The 21,151-nt window shown below is 38.0% G+C and overlaps 1 protein-coding gene and 1 long non-coding RNA gene across 2 annotated transcripts in view; one reads left to right on the forward strand and one right to left on the reverse strand.

Annotated features, from left to right (window-relative positions):
- The window catches only part of LOC121930626, a 39,118-nt gene extending 34,595 nt beyond the window's left edge, over window positions 1-4,523 (reverse strand). Inside the window, exon 1 of the long non-coding RNA XR_006103980.1 lies at window positions 4,414-4,523. This is a non-coding gene — a long non-coding RNA (uncharacterized LOC121930626). The remainder of the gene's footprint in view (window positions 1-4,413) is intronic.
- Window positions 1-21,151, forward strand: part of FOXP2 (forkhead box P2) — a 451,559-nt gene that overhangs the window by 329,131 nt on the left and 101,277 nt on the right.

Below are 21,151 nucleotides of genomic sequence, written 5' to 3' on the forward strand. Positions count from 1 at the left end.
ATTTTAATTTAAGATTCTTTTTCTTAAGAAACTCATCTTCAGGAAACTAAAGACTATGTTCCCAGACCCTCCTTTCAGAAACTATAAAATAGGCCAGAAGAGTTTCTGTGTTGGGGCCTTGTCTATTTAATCTAATTTGTGTGTGTTCCACAAAGACAACGTTTTATTCCACTGAGATGAGGGTTTCAAACAGAAGGTTAATTCTGTTTTTCACAGAGCACAAAAAATTGATTTAGCTTTGTTTTTGTCCTAAATCAAGTTATCATCAAGAGAGGGCCTGGCATTCCCTTGATGTTATGAGAACTCTGAAAGTTTTCATTACTGAGAACAGTGCGTCCTTCGGAGTGGATTTGGCCCTTTTTAATGAATTACAGAGGAGGGGAAAGCAGGGTAAGAATTTTGGTTGACTATCTCTAAGTGGCTTAAGCAATGAATATTAGATATTTGTACAGTGTTGGGAGGCTATCTATCATTGGAGCAAGGGCAGTTCCAGATGTAAACAGGCCCTTTTCAGTACTGTGGTTTTATCCTCTGAATTTACTATGGGCAGTTGTGCCACAGTGAGTAACACTAGGGAAAGCTATAAATTAGGCTAGCTTCAGAATTCCATGATTCCGGATACTGACATGAGGCCAGTATTGAGAATGTATGTTTTCTCTGGTAGAGCAGCTTCTGCCTCCTGGATGTTATGTCCAGGCATGAGGGCATCTTGGCAGGAATTTTATTGGGCTTCAGTTAGCACCTTTGCTTGATACTTTTTGCTGAAAGAAAAGCTTTTAGTGTTGAGATGCTCTGGACCGGTCCTGATTGATCTTTTGGTTCTTTCAGGGAGCCCTTCACTAGCTGACTATACCAGCAGTATGCACTTTAAAGTCTTTGGTTCTCATGACCCCTTGTGGAATTTTTCCAGAGATAAGCAAAACAACAGCCATCTATTTTTAAAAATCTATTAGCTTCCATTATTCAGGTGACATTGCAATGCTTACAAATATGAAGATAAACTTTTTTAACATCAAGCGTTAAAAAGGATCGATCCATAAACACAAGAAGATGTCTTCATAATATTTTTGAGAGACTGGGGCTGCAGATTTTTACAATATTTTATTTTATTTAACATTCTGGCCCTTCTCTGTTAGATCTTTATGCAGTTTCTGGGTATGTATGAAACTATATGAATGGGGAATGGGTAAGCAGCAAAAGATCTGAGTCTGAACAGAAACCAGCTATGGAATGGAAAATTTGTGAGAACTTGAAGACTACTGTTGAAGAGTACTACTGACAGAGATGTCAAATCCTAAACGTTCATATTTGTTGTCTTTGTTCTAATCCCACTAGCCTTCGTGTCCTGTCCATGTTCTATATCAGGTTGCATGCCCCTTGTTTCTTTCTATCTTTCTTCCCTGTGTGGACATTTTTTTGTAATGCATGTGCTTTTTCTATATTTTTCATAATATATTTTTCATGCATTTAAACACTGACTAAAGCATGGCTTTGTACAATTTTCAAATGTATTTATTTTTAGTTGTGCATGTGAACTTGAATATAAATAAGAAAAGGAAAAGAAGAAATATCTTAAGATCCAGATTCCCACTCCAATGACAGGAAACCAAAAAAGATGCACAATAGTTCCTCACTGAAGACTGTTAAGGAAATTATTACAGAATTATTGGGGAAATTATATCTCAAAGGAGTACCCCCAGAAAGATGTTACATATAACTTGCCTTTTGCTGGCCTTAGTGTGATGTTACATTTTGTGAAATATCACAAGAAACAACTTTGAAAGGGTCAAGTCGCATGAAAGATCTTAAACGTTTGGAAACAAGTAGTAGAACTTTATAGGTGATGACACCATAAAACTACACAATAAGATAGAATACTTTGGATTTCCACTGGTTGCCTTTAGAAGAAGTGCAGTGCTGCTGTCTTTTCACAATGCTTTATTGTGCCTTTTTATATTGCTTTATTCCTGATACATGTATTGGCATGGGCATCCAAAAATAAATGAATAGGAAAAGCAATCCTATCCAGAGCATACGCTACTGTCACATCATACATTACTTTGCAAAAAAAAAAAAAAGACTGTGTGCCTCAAAAGACTGGTATCTGCATTCTCTGAACTCAAATACAGAGAATTTAAAGCAAAAGACTGAAAATTGTTGATGTTATCGCTAACTGATACGATGTACCACTCTGCCCTACAATTCAGTGGCCAAATTGCCCAGTTTATTACATTATTGCCTAAGCAATTTCTCTGAGGTTAGAGCAGGAAAACTACTTATGCCAGGAAGAGAAAAGGTGACTATTGAATGACAAATTTCTTTTCTAAAGTGCATTTTCTTCAAGATATGTACTAGGACTCAAGTATTTTTCCCATTTCTATTTCTTATTTTATATCCATATTTTATAATACCCCTATCTCACCTCATATGTAATGTTCACTGCTTGCAGTGATTATTAATTTTTATGGAAGTGGAACTTTTTCTCCTGAATTAAAAAATAGCTGATAAACCATTGTTACAATGTGGGTCACTAAAAGGTATGGTCACCTTTTCATGTTTATGAAACTGTGCAGCCTTCACCTATAATAAAGACTAATTGATGACACAGTGCTACAAGATGTGAGAGGTATCTGTTCTAACTCTGTTAACCCATTTTTATTAAACAATGTAGTTTTGAAGACTTTCTTACTCTTAGAAAATCATCCTAAAATTTTCTGGTTTTTTTTATTATTTTATTTTAAGCAAAGTTACAGCTGCATAGCTATAAAGCAGTCGGTTTCCCTTATTATGACTAGTTCCACAACTTGTACTGTTTTAAATTGCCTGCAATTAGCATATCTCAACCTTATTTTTAGGTTTAAATTGCAGTGTGAGAGTGTACTCTCCTCTTAGCTAATTAGTGCTATCAAGGAACAGTAGGTTACCTCATTAGTACCATGTGCATTTAATTAAAGAAGAGAAAATTGGAGTTAACCTCATAGTTAACATTTTCACAGAGTGCTACAGTGCCAACACCTTCAATTGGAGTCACACCCCTGTGTATCTAATTATTCATTGGTGCCAAATAAGGTTAGCAAGGATACCACCATGCTATTGACAAAATAATTTAGAAGAAAACCTTATTCACTTATTTCTGACATTGACATCAGGTTTGTATGCTCGCCTCTAATCTGGATGTCTTTGAGAGTAACTTGATTTAAAAACTGTTCATTCTTCAGCAAGTTTCCTTTGGGGAAGTGGAGTGCAAATTAACCAGGGAAGAAAGGAAAAATTAGCACATTTCTTGCAGATCAAAGAAATGACATTGAAATATCAGCAACTTTTATTTCAATGCGGTCACACCTTTTGAAAAACCTAGCAGGTTTCAGATATGTTCATGAAACAAATTGTTTACACGTGGTGAGAATGAACATTTGTGTGAAAACTTATTTCCAATGTTGTAATTTGCAAAAATAGGAGATTTGGATCCATATTGCAGAAATGAAGTTTGTTTCTGCTATGATTCAAAATTGCATTTGATACATGAGTTGGAGTTCTAGTCACACACATTTGGGGTGCCAATGTCCCATTTATCCCAATGATACTAGGGGCCACTGGAGACATTACATTAAATGTCCTACATTTTGGGCTGAGTTTTGTCCTGCAGTTGCCCTACAGTTTGGTCTTGAATTTGTCCTACATTTTGTCCCTGGTAAAAGTGGACAATTATGGCAGCCCATGTGTATATGCTTGATAGTTGCAACTCCACAGTGTGTATACACTATGAGATCAATGCTTATTTGTCACAAGTTAGGAAAGTCTCCATACATAGGTTTTCCCCCCTTCTGTAAAATTTGGCGAATATTTCAAGCTGTCCTTATGTGCAGCCAGCAATCTGTAGGGCTGCAGTCATGAGGGTGCACTCTCTCTTTCAGAGACACAAAGTACAATCATGTTCTGGTCGGTGCTCTGACTGTAAAGTGCAGTTATCTTCACTGAGACTACTGAACTTAGAAACAAATAGAATTGGAAAAAAATGACACCTAGCAGCATTTATAATCCTTTTTGATGTGTTATTGTCATAGGACACTATACATGTCAATTCCTGGGACACAAGGGAAAATATATGTATGATAAATCATAACTAGATTGCATGGCATTAAGGGTATGTTCAGATAATAATGGGTTTTCTTCCTTCATTGTACAGTGGTTTTTATTATTATTATTATTTTTGCAAGACGTGTTTGACAATGTTTGACTGATTCTTTGGGAGTTGCCCTGCCTATAAGTTAGGTTTATTCATTGTATAGTGTCTGGATGCTGTTTGGCCCTTTGCCTGGTGATTCTAGCTATCTCTGAAAATTGAAAAAGGTCATTGCCTCAATCAACCTTAAATTGGCTCTTGATCAAAAGAAGTTTTAAATGAATGCTTACCTTAAATGTATGCAGGAACTCTTGTTCTAAAGACATTAATGGGATTATACTCAGATACTTTACCAAATATGGATTTGGAGATTTGCTTCGAGACTCAAGCCTTGGTACTGGCTTCTGAGTCTCCTAGAGCCCCAGCCCTGGCTGACTGGGCAGCAGACTCCACCCTCAAAGCCAAGATATGGAAATAAAAAGGAAGGAAGGAAGGAAGGAAGGAAGGAGAGCCTCCTAGAGCCCCCAAGTTGAGGTACTGTTGTGCTGTAAAACCATCATTAAAAACTAACCAAAACATGTTTTGCTTTAAAAAATGCATACAAATAAAAGACCAAACAGGTTTTTAAGAACCAAAGGCTGTACAAAACTGTTATGCTGGTTACCTGCCTGAAATTCAATATAGATATACCAGTAGTTAGCCTGGTTCCCCTGGAAGTGAGTTCCATAACTGAAATGGCACTACAAAAAAGGCCCTGTATTGTGTTCTCACCAACCTGGTCTTCCAGGATGGTGGGACATGCAATGCGATCTCTGTCTGAGAATTCCAAAATCTGGGTAGGTTCATAAAGAAAGCTACATATAACCTGAACTCAAGCTTTTTATGTCAAAAGCAATACCCTACATTTTACACAGAAGACAGTTGGAACAAGACCAGTGAGTACCTCTAAAATACACACTCCAGAGCTAAATCTGCCTACCACATTTTGCAGTAGGTGTAGCTTTTCCGTTCACTTTTCAATTGCAGCCCAGTGTATAGTGTATTGCAAGAGTCTAACCATGAGGTATTTAAGAGATGAGCAACTCTCATTTACCTTGTCCCAAATCCACACATCTATCCAACATATTACCTATCATCAAGTATGTTGCTGCTCCATAGTCTGCAAAAAAATTCTGAAAATATTTCAGAAATATTTCACATTATGTCTGAACAGAAATGTGATTTTCTGGGCAGACAATGCTGTTTCCTATGCCAAAAATGCTGTAGTTGGGGACTTAACTCTGTACAAAATTTGCATCTTGTCGTTTTGCAAAGCAAACAGTATTTTCGTCTGTAGAAAATACTGTATTCTTTGCAAAACTGACGTGTGTTTATTTTCGTCTGTAGAAAATACTGTATTCTTTGCAAAACTGACGTGTGTTTTTTCTGCAGAATGAATCCTGAACTGTTAATGTAGAGAAAAGAAAATTGATAAAATTACTTGTTGCTTTCTTCAAGAATATAGTTGTCAAGAGCAGAAATTGTGGAAGCTCGCCTTTTTATCTGTCTCCTTCCCTGCAATTTGGAGTACTAATGTTGTGTTTTGCTTGCAAAATGGGACTTTGGTTGTCTTATTTCCACAAGACATATTGTCAATCCTGTAGTTGTCTAGTGCCTCGTGGAAACCACATTTCTTGGGCCAATTGATGTCTCTGGTAGTAGTATTCCAAGCTCCAGAGAGTCACTTCTTTCCCTCCTTCTTAACACAGTACCCACACAACAGGGTTTAGCAGTTATGGTGGAAGGATTGAGACATATAATAGCATTGGGAAGAAAGATTTGAATACATAACCTCTGCTTCCCTCACTATGGTTTTTATATTCATATATATATTCTCCCCAGGGGAGAAAGTATTGTGAATGTTCCCCACTGTTTCTCATAATTGCCAGCTCCTTTCTCAACTGAGCTGGTGAAATTCAACCATTACAGTACTATACCTAAATAGTAGACGAAGGACTGCATTTGTCTTAGGTTTCAGTTAAACAATTGACATTGTATTTTTCATGGTTGGTTTTTAATGCAATTATCACAAATAGAATCCAAGAGTATATGGCTAAGGAGGAATTTCATCTATTGTCTGTCTATCATGACACTTCTATTGTAATCCTAAGCATTCTTATGAAGGAGGAAATAACACCGACAGTAGTGGGATTTACTTTGAGGTTGCATCCACACTGCACAAATAATCCAGTTTAACACCACTTTAACTGCCATGGCTCAATGCTACAGAATCCTGGGATTTGTAGTTTGTCATGACCCCAGAGCTCTCTGACAGAGGAGGATAAACATTTCACAAAACTACAAACCCCAGAAGTTTGCTGTTGTTGTACTTATAGTTGTGTGGTTTTTAAAAAAGCACTGTATTTTTACTGTTGCTCAAAAGGAACTCCATTAGTTATGTTCAGTACCTTTCTTTATGAAAAAAAATCTGAATACTACAGGTTATGCACTATAGTATAGAATGCATTCTCCTTCTTTGCCATCATCATCATCCCCCCTCAGCACTTACAGGAGAGCGTGATAGTATTGGCAGAAGCCAGTGCTTGAACCATGTGATATTTCTCTGAAGATGCCAGCCACAGCTGCTGGCAAAACATCAGGAACAAACTCTTCTAGAACATGGTCATATAGGCCGAAAAACCCACAAAAAAACCATGTGATATTTCTCCATTTAACAGATCTCACCCCATAACTGAATTTATAAGTAACCAGTTATTTTAACTTGCCATTTCCAAGCATTATGTGTTTTGAAAAAGTTTATGCATAGAAAGCAGATAGTGCTACTTTTAAGAGTTTTAATTAGCATTTATAAGAATGAGCTCATTCAAACACTTGAAGAAACAGATTTTTATACAGGTAAGTAAATGTAATTACTGACCATTTAAGGCAGTCCTCACATTTATACAGTTTCCATAAAGAATGAAAATGTTGAACTTTCAGCTTTACCTGTTTTCTATTCCTTGCACATTGAGGATTACTGAATGTAACAGAAAAAAGTGACCACACCAAAGCTTTAAGGAGCAAACAATACTAATACAGACATATCCCAGTTAACAATGCCTCTGACAAAGAAACTCTTTTTTACACCCACTTGCCTTTCCCCTCATCCTCTGTCTAGCTGGAAGGTTATTATCAGTACTGCCATTGGGAGAATGATGAAGGAGGGCTGGAGAAACATGGCGTTTCAGTCAGGTTGCAGCAGCATATCTGAAGTAAACAACGGAATGAAGTTTAAAGTGGGAAAAGTAGGATTTTACTCTACCCAATCCTACTATAGCTATGTGTGCCTGCCTACAACAGGCAGCGTAAACAGCAGATCCCTCCAGAATCTCTTACTGAGCATGCAAGAAATACCAAAGGAGAAGAACAGATAAACTTTCCTTACCACCTCCCAAACAATCCAAAAGTCTACAGTTTAAATCGTGGTTTTTAATACCAGACTAAATTTATCTTGGAAAATACTTACAAAATAGGGTTTTAGAACAGAAGCAAAATTCCAGATATTGACATAGAGGCAAACAACTGAGCTGATATTTCTCACTCGAGCAGAATATGAGTGGCATGGAAATCCCATTCCTACTATGTTTATGGAAATGAATGAAAGAAGGAAACTTCTTTGTTTAATACAGGAAGACCACTTCAAAATGACAACTAGTGTTCAGAATTCACACCACCAGCTCTGTCATTTTAATCACAAAAAGGGTATTAGGTTTTTTTAAATAAATAAATAAGCAAGCAAGCAAGCTTATCCACAAGAACAGAAATCATAAAAATGGCAGGAGCTGGTGGAAGAAAAAGATGTCCTGGATATATTAAGGAAGAAGATTTCAAATGCTCTCTGGAAGGTTTTAAATGTTTTTGTTTACTTATGTGAGGCTTCCTTGACCTGGTTGTTTCATTTCACATGTGCAAGCTGTTAGTTTTGGATAAAAAGTTTGCTGGAAATTATTGAACTGCTGTTCTTTTTTGTAGTGTAGAAACCTATTCCCTGTTCTTTCCATGTTATTTTTGGGTCTGGTACCAAAGTTTCTGTTAAAGACGTCATGCCCAAGACCAGATCGACTTTGTTAACTGAGGTATATATGTAAAATGTTTCGGCTACAGGCCAACAGACAGGTGTGTTGGGGCACCACACTAGGATAAATATAAATAAATAAATTGCACTTCCTTAGAGGTGTGCAGTTCCCAGCACAACAATCCTTTTCCCAGGACACACAAAGCTCTCTCTCACACACTTTAGGGGCAGAACTAATGTACTTCAATTGTGTATATGCCTACATGGCACAGGATTGGATTGAATGACCCTTGTAGTCTCATCCCAACACTATAATTGTATGATTCTATTGTTGCTAAATAGGTAAGCATAAGAATAGCTGTTCCGGCATATATTTATGCAACACTAAACGTGTATGGGATCATGGTCAGAGTTTTGTAAACTGAAATCCATTGTTTTCAGTCATTTTAAGGATTCTGTGTTGGATTAGAATTTTACATAGCAGGAAATAATCATAAGACATTTTTGTGATTAAAATGAGGGAGCTGCCTGCCTTTCTAAGTGGTCTTTGTGTACAGTGGTACCCCGGGATACGAAATACCCACGTTACGAAATTTCCGGGCTACGAAAAAATCCCATAGGAAATAACTGTTCCGGGTTACGAAGGTTATTTCGGGTTACGAAGAAAATTTTGGTGCTTTTTGGCGCTTTTTCGCATGAAATCGCGGCTTTTCCCCATTAGCGCCTATGGCATTTCGGCTTGCGAATGCTTTTCGGGTTACGAAAGCGGCGGCAGAACGAATTAATTTCGTAACCCGAGGCACCACTGTATTAGGAAACAAACAAGTTCCTTTGGGGTTTTACTTCTGTTCTAAAAACCTATGTTGTGGGTATCTTCCAAGAGAAATTTATTTTGGCATTACAAAACACGGTTTACATTGTAGGCTTTTGATTTGTGTGTTCCAAGTACTACAGGATGATTTTTTCTTATCCGGAATTCCAAAATCCAAAATATTCCAAAGTGCATGGTTATGGTTACTGAGATAGTGACACCTTTGCTTTCTGATGGTTCGGGGTACACAAATGTTGTTTCATGCACATATTAAGTAAAAATATTGTGTACAAAACTATCTTTCAGTTGATGTGTATAAGATGTTTATAAAACACAAATGAATTTCATGTTCACACTTGGGTCTCAACTCCAAAATATCTCATTATGTAGATGCAAATATTCCAAAATCTAAAAAAGTTTGTAATGCAAAACATTTCTAGTCCCAAGCATTTCTGATAAGGGAGACTCAACTTGTAATAATAGTCATATGAAACTAATTTCAGTATACTCGTTGTTTATTGACAGGTTCCATCTGATTTTTCATCTACATGTAAGTTCACAGATTCAGTGGAATTTACATGTGCAGAAATTAAAAACTAACATTTTAAAATATTTAATTTAAACACTCTTCTTGTGTGGTGGAACATATCCAAATGCTAGTTTTAATTCATTTTATGGTACACATTAAGTACAAGCCAGGTGTTCCCTGGCAAAATATTAGATGCAAAAAGGGACCAATATCTCAACAACCTGTTTTAAAGCAACGTGCTTAACAGTATATGTAGAAAAATTGGCAGGTGAGCAATGAAAAAAGAAAATCACTTTTTATATGATATAGCTCTCCAATTTTATATGGTGTGTATGTGTATTTTTAACTACATATAATGAAACAAGCTGCATTTTTAATATGAAATATATGGTAGTACAGTATAAGAAAGAATAATGGATACCATATACATGTTAGCATTTCATAATTGTGTAAATAGATCTTTTCTATGCATTTTATTCTGCTGCCATAAATCTTAATTCCTTCTCTTTTTACAATTCCAAGCTCCTTGTGAATTTTGAGGAGAGGATTGGCTATTATTACTGTTCTTAAAATGAAATAATTCATGTTATTCTGTTTGATGTAATTAATGTTTGTAACTGCATGAATTGTTGAGAGCTTGGATATATGGGCATTTTGGTTTTGGGGCATATAAATGAACAATTGTGAGTGGTTTGGGGACTCAAATGGACATTTGCAAGTAAGTTGGCATCTTTTGGTTTGGTTTTGAAAAATGACATGAGAATAGCTGTTGGTTCTGTCCAGGAACGGTTTTCTCACCTGCTTACAATATGTCTCCTCAAATATTCTCTGGCATCTGCCTCCTGAGAGAGAATTTTAAGATAGTTTTGGAGGGAGGCTACCACAGTTGCCAAATTAGATTGGTCAAGAAGAGTTATAAATAGAGTTCTAAGCTAGAATATTGGGAAACAACGAGGCACATTTATCATACAGTCTAATATTACTTTTAGGAAATAAAAGATATACTGTTTGATTGTGATCACCGCACCAAGGAAGAGTGATGTATTTGCCTAAGGAACGTGATAGAGTTCAGGAGTTTATTTGATGAGGACAGATGGGAATGAGGAGAGGTGAAGAAAAAGGAAAATGAACTAGAAGATTGGTGTGGATGTAGGGAAGGAGTGATTAAGAGCCCAGAAGACAACAACCACAAATTGCTACCCTACCCCTGGAATAAAGAGACCAGACACAAGTTGTATGGGTTAAAAACAGGGCCATTTATTGACCTATTTATTAAGTTCTTAATGGAACTGCAACTAGTATCATAACCAAAACAAATGTGGGAGACAGGGAAAGCTGCATACCGGTGTCTTACCGCAGACTACGTCTGCAGCTTATCAAGGACGATAACACCTGGGCCCTCAACGACAGTCCATAAGTTGGGTTGCCGTTGGACAGCTCGCATAAGGAAGCCCAGCAAGAAGTCCCCCTTCCCAATCTGCGAAGATTAAAGTCGAGGTATACCTTCCAGCCAGACTCAAGGTCCATTCCTTTCATCCATCCCCCAGGTCGCAAGGCTTCCAGAAATTTTCCTAACACCCAGTAGGGTGTCCAAGGTGCTCGCCGAGATCAAATCCAAAGATTTATGCAAAATATAAATAAATACATCCAATTAGAATCAACAAATTTCATACCAAATCATGTATTATTGTGACTCCACCTCAGCCAATCTCCCTTATACCACTAGAAACAGTGTGATGTAGGTGAAAAACCCCATGGAAAAGGGGGGAAATTCCTACACGGCCCCTAGGCAACCAAGTGAAACTTCACACTATACCAGCGGCGGGTGGGTGGGTCGACGGTTAATCCAGGAATGAGACACCCAGGGGATGACAGGCAAAGCATGCCCTTAACCACACCCCCTAAAGCCTCATGCCATGGCAACAAGCCATGGCATGATTTTAACTGCCCTGGTCTCCACCAGTAGGAGGGCAGCAAAAAGCCCATCCCAGCTCCACAGCCTCCGGCATGGAGGGGGGTGGGATGGCCATTGTCTGGAATTCCAGTAGGTCACACCATGACATCACAACACTATTTTAGGTGACCAAAAGTGATGTTTCATCAGTCCTCATAAACTTTATGGCTGTTTAGGGGTTCTTTGTGTTTAAGGACTCCCCCAAAGGACTCACATACCGCTTGATAATTACCCTTGATGTAGCACTAAAGGAAGTATGGGAAGGCGAGAAAGAAGAGCCATCTCAATGAATGTGTTAGTATGGTCCAGCCTACAGGAACTATCAGCTGTTTTATGGAAACTTATTTATTGTTCCAGGGAACATGTTGAAGGTTTTTCACACAAGTGTTGCTGGGTGTCCCATGATTAAGGGTTGTAGCTAATGATTTCTTACTGACCTTAACAGCTAGCTAGAAGATTGTTGTATTCCTTTCATCAAGCTATTTAGTCCTTCTCATTGCATTAAAGAGTTATGAAATATTTTCACAGCTTCTTCAACTCCAGATATTGCTGACCTTGTTCCATCCTGTGTTTTCCCAAGCCTCTTCATGCAATGTGTCCTCTAAGGTGAATCTGGACTTCAACCAGTAAAAAGGTTAAATTGGTTTTTTTCCCCCGTTTTTTTTTTCTTTGTGTTGCCCTGGAATTAATAAGAACAGTTAATCAAGGCTTTATATTATCTAATAGATACCAGTGAAACTCAACTACTGTTGCTGTGGTCTGAAATGAGCCAACGTCCCATACATTCTCCCAGTTTTGTCATGCCTGTTGAAAGGTTAAGTTGAGAAAAGCTATTTCTAATGTAACACAGATTTTCATGAATACTGTGTTAAATTTCATCTGCTGTTAATTTTTGCTCCATTTCCGGATTAAATTCTGAACATCTTGCTTTGCTTTGTTACAATAACAAGATAAAACATTTGCTTATGTGAAGCACTAACCGATTAACATGGTCATTTTTACTTCTAGTGGAATTAAATTCAGCCCTTTGTTTACCTGTATACATTTAGAATAGTTTGATTAATAATTGAGTACATACTTGAATACCTGCTAAAATATTCACTTTTTTCATTGCATTCACTGGAGCTTTTAGAGTTGGCATTTGAATACTTTCACATTCAAGAAGATATACATAAGATCACAGCCTAGATGTCAGTAAAATATTCCATAATACTTCCAAACAATTTGAATGTATTTGGTATGAATGCTAATACAGCAAAGCCTTATAGATAAAGCCTTACAATTCATTACTGGAGAGTGGTTATCTGTTACCTCTTCTCGCTTCTATTTCATCTTCCTGTACCACCTCCAGTGCCACTACTGGTCAACTGCTGACACAACTGTACTATGCCATGAGAGCTAACCTAAGACATTTTGCCATTTGAGGCAACACATCAAATGATATTCCAGCCCTCTCCCACCTGTCCTCTTGCCTTGAGGTAAAAGTACATTAATAATACAATGAATGACTTCCCATTGATGTCATCTGCCTATGGAGTCTACCTATTTCTTATACTGGTAGGGCCAGTCATGAGGATTTGAAAATGATGGGAACATACAGTGTGCCCATGCCATACACGGGCACATTATACACGGCTTTCAGCTTACGCTGAGATTTTAACCCTGTTCTACAACCAGTTTAGCACCTAACTTCCGGGGGGGGGGGAGTATTATGTGTCTGTCCCTTTCACTAAAAAAAAAAAATAACAACAAGAAATAAATTGCTTGACAGAGTTGAAAAACACAAAGCAGTCAAATACTTAGGGAGATAGAGCAAGAATTTCTTAATAATTCCTAATGGCTTATTTCCCAAAGACTTCTCCTTCTCCATCTAAACAAATCCCATTTATGTCCTTAGGGCTAGGACTAATACCTTTTCCAGACCTTGGCAAATTTAAGTCAAATAAACATGGTCACAACTTGGTCATGCCAGCTGCGATAAACTGAAATGGGAGTAACTTATGAGGAAATATAATATTGTCTGCCAGAGCTGTGGTCTAATGATGTGTCAACTTCAACTGTCTGGAACAGCTACATAGTTTTTTGCGATTCTCAAAAAAGACAGGTTTCACTCTCTGAGGGGAAAAAAAGAGCTTCTCTGTATCTGAACACTACGTATTCTGATTGCTCCCTATAGTGCTGGTTCTCCCATGAGGATGAATGAAGGTCCACCTCAGGCCACAGAAAGTAAGGGACAGCAAATCACAAGTGCCCCCCCTCCCACTGTCACAAGTTGCAGCAAACCATAAGGGCTGCTTCCCAGCTGCAGCAAATTGTACAGCGGGAATGTTTTGCTCTGAGGAGTATTGAAAGGTCCTTCTTCAGAAAGAGACAATGTAGGCCATGAAGATTGCCTATTCTCTGGGGAGTCTCTGTAGATACCCAACCAACAGTGCCTCAGCTCTGAAGAAGTGTAAGACATCTGTGGCAAAGAAGTGGAGAGAGAAAACTGAAGAGAGTGCAAGGATGCATAAAAAGTAGCCATAGAGAACAGCAGTACATGTTTTCCTTCTCTAGGAGCAGAGCACCTTTTGCTGCTCCTACCTCCTCTGTCTTTTCCAGTAGTCATCTAGCTTCCAGTGAAGAAACTAAAAGCTCTTATTTTTTCTCACCCATTAATTTTGCTTGAAATTATATCAAAGCATCAGAATGATTATAGCAAAACACACTCCTCAGTTGATGTTTGTTTATTCACACTGTAGTAGGAATGTTAACATACATTCCCAAACATTGCTGATGTGATATGTAAATTACGTGTGCATACTGAATATACTTTTGACCTTATGCTTTCAGTATTTGGACAGATTTAATATTTGTAAGGCTACTTTTTATTATGGAATGATGATATGGAAAACATCACAATCAATATAATATATATTTGGAATGGCAATGCAAAAGAGTATGGGAATTTGAAAGCTGTTGTTCCTAAGGTTGTGTGTATATATGCCTTCAAGTTACCTGCCAACTTATGATGACCCTATGAATTTTATAGGGGTTCTTAGACAAGGAATACTCAGTGGTGGTTTTGCCAGTTCCTTCCTCTGAAGTGTAGCCTACAGTGCCTGGTATTCATTGGCCGTCTTCCATCCAAGTACTAAGCAAGACTGACCCTGCTCAACTTCCTAAGTAGCTGAATATAAATAAACATGTCTTGTAACAATAATGAAGATGTACTGTGCTGGCAGTGAAGTAAATGTTTTCACAGAATTCCTCATCCTTGATGAAAAAAACATGCCAGGATCCTGCATAGGTAAATATAATGTAAAGTTCAGCCCATGCAGAACTCCTTTCAGTTTACTCTCTCATATGATTCAAATTCCCCTTGTGCTCTCATAGTGGCTGGGGAGGCCAGGTGTGGTTGAGAAGCATCCAGGTTCATCCTTATAGCTGAATACATAACAACAAAGGCATCATACAGGAGTTTCCAGGGACTCTTCAGAGACCTGGAGGATGACTTTGTTGTGCATCTGATTGTAAAGACATAGCCAGACACTCTTCCTCTACTCCCTCCTGGCCTCTGATCATTAAATGGCCATGCTGGAGGAATACAGGTGTCTTTGCATGAAGATGAGAGTCATTGCATAGAGGAATTCTTCCACAACAACCATAAAAATACATCTGTTGGTGTTCAGATAGCATATGCCACTAACAGAGTGCCAGGCGTGATATCTTGAAACATGCATACATGCATTAAAAATATTTCTAATCATTACAAGGTTTTCCGCCACCTCTTGAAATCAAAAGACCAACTTTTCTTCTGTGATGGCAGCAGTGATAGCAAAACACATTTTATGTGTGTAAAAACGTATTTTGTAGAAAAACAAACCTCATATTTTGCACACAGATCTTGGCGTTTCTATCAATACATAGGGGTCTTGTGGAAAAAATTTTTGTGCGTGAAAATCTTGAGATAAATTCCTTAAATGATTTAAAAAACAACAACAACACACTCACCACCAAACAGGATTGTGCCTCTGGTGTGTGTGTGTGTGTGTGTGTGTGTGAAGACATTGTTTCCCAAATAAGAATTCTGCCCTCCCCAATACATTTTCTTTTAGTCCCCAAAAGTTTACTTAAAATATCAATTTTGCACAGACCTACACAACATGCAGCCCACTGGAGGATTTTCAGTGGCCCTCGATGGGGCAACTTTCCAAAGCCTTCTCTACAACCTGCCCTTTACTTGCGAGCAGAGGTCAGGCCTCAGGAGGAAAACACTTCCCCCCAAGCATTCACCCATCCCCTTTCTCCCAGCTTTGTCTTTGGGACAAAGCTGGGCTGTGGAGCATGGATGTCACTGGGGTTGGTGTCAGCCAGTGGGGGGGGGCAGTGATCTCAACCCCCCATGCCCTCCCAATCCTTTGAGATGGTGGCTTCACGGGGCTGGGAGGGCACCACCCCCAGCCCCAATGCCTTCTTCACCCCCTCTGCACCACTTCACCCCCCAAGGCCCTCCAAATCCAGACCACCTCCTCCCAATGCCCCCGAGTCCTGTGAGTCAGCTGCCATACAGTGCTTGGAGGGCACCTTCCAATGCCTTCTGCATCCTCCCTCAAGGCTCTCTAAGTCCTGCGAGGTGCCTACCCCACAAGACTCAGAGACACCCTCCCCCCAAATGCCCTCTGCACCTTCCTCATACACTACCTCATCTCCACAGGCCCTCCAAGTCCTATGAGGCACCTGTTGCCCGGGGCTCCAAAAGCACTCCCCCCAACTTATCTGCAGCTCTTAGGAGTTTACTCATTTTAATATTTGCCCCAGCCTACTGCTAGGTTGTGCAGCTCTGGTTAAGCATGTGGTAACACAGTTTAGGGACCCAAAGAAAAGGGGCAAGGCAAAGTTACCAAGTCAGTGCAAACACAGCAAATATAAGCATTCTCGGTGTGAACAATTTTCAGTGTCTCGCTCTCTGCAATGCTGGAAATTTGGGAACTGCTGGAAAATTTCATGAGGGGAGTGCTCTCATCCCCCCCCCCCCCCAATAGCTGCTCCTCTGCCCTCAGACTCTCATAATTTTGTCCTGTTATATGAAAAAATCTGAAAGCTTTGTATTTCAATTAAGTGAATTTTGGGATGAATAAGAATTAATTTTCTTATTCTCTATATTTTCAGGAATGATGTTTACACATTTAAAGGGTGTAATTGCCCAGTGTTCGTTCAGGTTCATTTTTTTTGCTCTTAGACATTTCTGTGTTTTAATGTTTGGTTTTGGTTTTGTAAGAAAGCAACATTTCATTGTGTGTTCTGAAAAGGAATGTGGTGAAACTTTCTCCCAATTGTAACTGGTATAGTATTATCGTGTTCGGATTAAGATGAATGGTGAAGAAAACTTCTATAAATAAGAAGTGTACTTTTAAATTACAAAAAGCATAACCCGAAGACTGTGTGCGTCTTGCTGACGTACAATATACTTAAGCTATGTTTGTGTAATAAAAGTCATAACATATCTTGTACCCAAATTTTATTAGAGCTAAAATCTTGAAAGTTTAAACAGAAAGTGAATTTTAATATAGTTAGTGAAAACAAGATGTATTATTTAATAAGCAAAACATTTAAAATATTTCTATGTCTAACTTTTAGTCATGTGACTAGACCAGCAGTTGTTAGCTTGTTTGTATTTATTCCCTGTTCAAAACATTTTTCAACCATAGTTCAAGAATAGACTTCAGATACATGAGACAAACAATTTACATATGAAGATTTATGCAAATCACTGCCATTTTGGACATCATTTTTGGTGATTCATTCACATTTTTTCCAGAGCGTGCAAGGGACCTCTCTAATACTTCTGCGCATCCTTCTGCAAGATTGGATTAGGAATGCTTGAGAAATTCAGTTTTTGCCAATTCCACTATGAAATGGCATGATTTCTATCTTCCTATATTTAGACTCTAATGTAATAATCCAACTGCTTTTGGACTTCTTGAATGTTCTGATATACTTTCACCTCACTATATCATTTTGTGTTTAATGTGCATACACTGAGATTCAGTACCTGTAGAAATGGGAAGTTTGAGAAGAAATAGGTTTGAAAGTGTCTAAATAATATTTAACTATGTTGTTGCTGTTGTTTTTTTAAAATAAATGTCAGAACATTAACAATCAGACTTATAAGTGGACATGTGAAAAAAAGACACATACTAGAAACAGACTGATTTGTTCTTCTCTACCTCTCATTCATGATACCTAACATCAAGGGAGTGGTGGATAGTTGTAATTTATATTGAGTGTAGTATGAAATGTGCAAAGGCCTTGAATTCTTCCATATGTGTGTGTATGTTGCATCCCCTCCTTACAATAATATTTTTACCTTGCAGTAGAAACCACAGGCACACAAAAAAAGGGCACAAATGTACAGCTTGTACAAAGGGATGCAATTTGACATTGAAATGGGTTGGGGCTATACATGAGGATCGAGAATGTATTTATATATTTATCTTGACTTCCAACCTTTTCTGATATCTGATATTAAATGTTTCTGCTTTTATGCAGAAGTGTTAGGAGCTGAATAGTGCTTTTTCAAGCTTCAGATAATTTCACTTGTGCAGAAAAAGCTATTCTGTCGGTCAGGAATAGAACAGCTTATTGAGAAATAAGGACCACATCTGGATATGTAAATATCGAGCTGGAGGGCCAGGGCTAACTGGCATATTTTACTTGCATATAATTAAAGCAATTTGCATGTAATTTCATGAAGCAAGATGATACCAGATAGAAGAAAAGTTGTGCTTGGGGCTCTTTTCAGCTTTCCCCCCTTTTTCTTTCAAATAGCAGCAATTATGCAGTTGGCATCCAAGAGCTGTATATGAATGGGACATAGTGCTCAAGGTTGAATTACTGTTGCAGAACTACTGCATATTCCAAAATGCAAACACCAGTATTTTGGGTGCTACATTCTATCACCCTGAAAGTAAAATTGTGATAGAAAATGTTCTGTTGCCATGTAGCTGTGCATTGTATTTAGCACTTGACTGGCTAGTGCCCAGAACATCACTAGTGATGAGTTAACATAAGGCACTACAGCTCATATAATTTTGTGTATATTTTAAAAAAAAATTCTAAAGTTGTGTGTGTGTGTGTGTGTGTGTGTGCGTGCATATATATTCACAAACACACTGACTGGATTCCTGTATGATTTTTCACTCAAGGTAAATGTGTGTGCACTTAACTAAGTGTAAGCGGCACTAAGAAATGCAGTTACTTAATTGTGCAGATATGTAATGGGACACCAGCAAGTGGGGTGCCGGATGTGCAACATAGGCCTAATGCAAATCAAGGACCATAGCGCATTTATCCCATATTTGCTTCATTTCCATTGAGCATCTGTCCCTTTTGCAACTCTGCTACATAGTTACATAACAGCAGCTTTCTACTGGATATGGACATTACACTTCTTCATAATTCTATTTCTTCCAGACACAAGTCCACTTACTAGAACAGAATGCACCAACGTGCTTTCTGATATAACTTTTACATTTTGACAGTCTGAAGATTTGTTCTGCAGGAGTTATCGTGGGCAAGGATCAGTAACGGTGCCTTCTCCTCCTCACAGTACAGACATCTCAGCAGATTATTAAAAAATAAAATATAATAAATGTGTGTATGTTCTTTGCGTACATACACTATACATCACCCTTGATTCCTACTGGAAAAGAAGGAGTGTTTGTATGATAATTCACACCATATCAAGCTGTATTTCTCCCCCACTCATTATGTTATGATATCATACAAATACTGATATGTGACTAGTGAACCTTATACACAATCCCAAGTTTCTCCAATCACCTGAAAATTTTCATGCCTGATTTTGACTATCAGTTAGATGCTGTGTTTGAACCCACACAAGTGGTGACTGGCTTTAACTGTGACTTAGGCCTGTTACAGACTGCCAAAATAAAGCTGCTTCAGGTCTCTTTGGAAGTATGCTATTTAAATGATGCATGGGTCCTAAGAGTCCAGAGGTCACGCCAAAGCCACACTCCATTCCTAAGCACTGGAGTGCAGCTTTGGTGCAGCTTCCGGATTCTTAGGATGCATGCCTCATTTAAACAGCATACCTCCAAAAAGACCCAAAGCAGCTTTATTTTGGCAGTCTGTAACAGGCCATAGTGAAACAAACCAGCTTCAGACAAGAGTTTAAGAATAATCAAAATTTAGAGTGTGGACACAACACTGAACTATATAGCTAATTATAGTTAGAAACAAATGGTTCCAATCTCCTTGTAATGTAAATTCAGTAGTAATTGTTTTGTTTCCCACATGCAAGCATCTTCAGCTACCACAAGCTTCTAATGTTGCCATTGCCATTGGGAGTGAAGATTTTCCCCCCCAGTTGTGTACAATGTTTTCAGACCTTCAGATGTGTCTTCAGCCAATACATTCAGAGCAGTGGTTCCCAACCTTGGATTTTGAGTTGTTACTGCAATTCAAATTCCAGAAGCACAGCTAGCATGTCTAAGAACAGCTGGGAACCCAAGTTTTTAAACCACTGATAAAAAAGTAATGTGGATTGCATATTAGGGATTGCATATGAAAAATACAACAAAGAGACATTTAAAGTTTTTTTTAAAAGGATTAATAAAGGTAAGGACTGAATAATGTGTCACATGATTCTTCAGTTCATCCTTGGAAAACTTGAAGTCAGTAACTGTTGTTATCAATTTATTTTAAGTAGAGAATGAAATGCTCTAAGGCCATCAGAATTTTTCTCTGACAAACCAAGAGGCATTAGCAGCTAGGTGAAATAAAACAAGCTGATTCATTTAATTTAAATCATCTGTTTTTCTAGAGAAGCATTACATTCATACTATGGCTTTTAGAAAAATATGGGGAGGGGATAAAGTGATGATGATGATGACGACGACGATGATGATTGTGATTGTGATTCATGATTGCTGTTTTATTAGACTGTTTTTCTAAGTTGCTTTTCAAAAGGAAGATATTCTGGTCTTTGTTTTCTTGTAGAGCCATTGCATAGTCTTTGCTAACACAGGTAAAATTGTGAAAATGCAGGGATTTCTTTGCTATAGGACTTTAAAAAGAAAAAGAAAATGAACAGATGGTGATAACAGATGCTCTCCTTTTCATGCCTTTGTATTCTGGGTCTCTTCCACCTGAATCATGTTTTAGGATAGAATTCTCTACTGACTTCCCTATGATGTCGTGGCTGTACTGAATATCTTTTATTCTCAGCTTCATGGGCCTTTACACCGACTTTTGCATTGCTTCTCAGCCTTTTGGCTAAGATAAGTGTAGTACACCGACTTTTGTCAAGATAATACAGTGGGCTTTTAGTATCCGCTAAGGTTTGGTTTCAGGACCTGTGTGGATACCAAAATCCATGGATATTCAAGTCGCATGAAATACAGTGGCAGAGTAAAATGGTGTCCCTTATAGAAAGGGGCAAAATCAAGGTTTACTTTTTGGAATTTACATATTTTAAAATATTTTCAAGTTAAAATCTAAGTTAAAAGGGTTAAAATGTGAGTTAAATGCTATCTATTTGCTTTAGAAAGAGAGCAGTAATAAAGAGACTAAGTAGAATAAGACATTAATGTTAATACAAGACTCTAAGATGTTTTTTTAAAAGGTACCTTGGAAGTGAATAATTTGAATATGATAACGATTTAAGATACGATTAT

The sequence above is a fragment of the Sceloporus undulatus genome, chromosome 5, assembly GCF_019175285.1.
Source record: "Sceloporus undulatus isolate JIND9_A2432 ecotype Alabama chromosome 5, SceUnd_v1.1, whole genome shotgun sequence".
In the NCBI taxonomy this organism is placed as follows: domain Eukaryota; kingdom Metazoa; phylum Chordata; class Lepidosauria; order Squamata; family Phrynosomatidae; genus Sceloporus; species Sceloporus undulatus.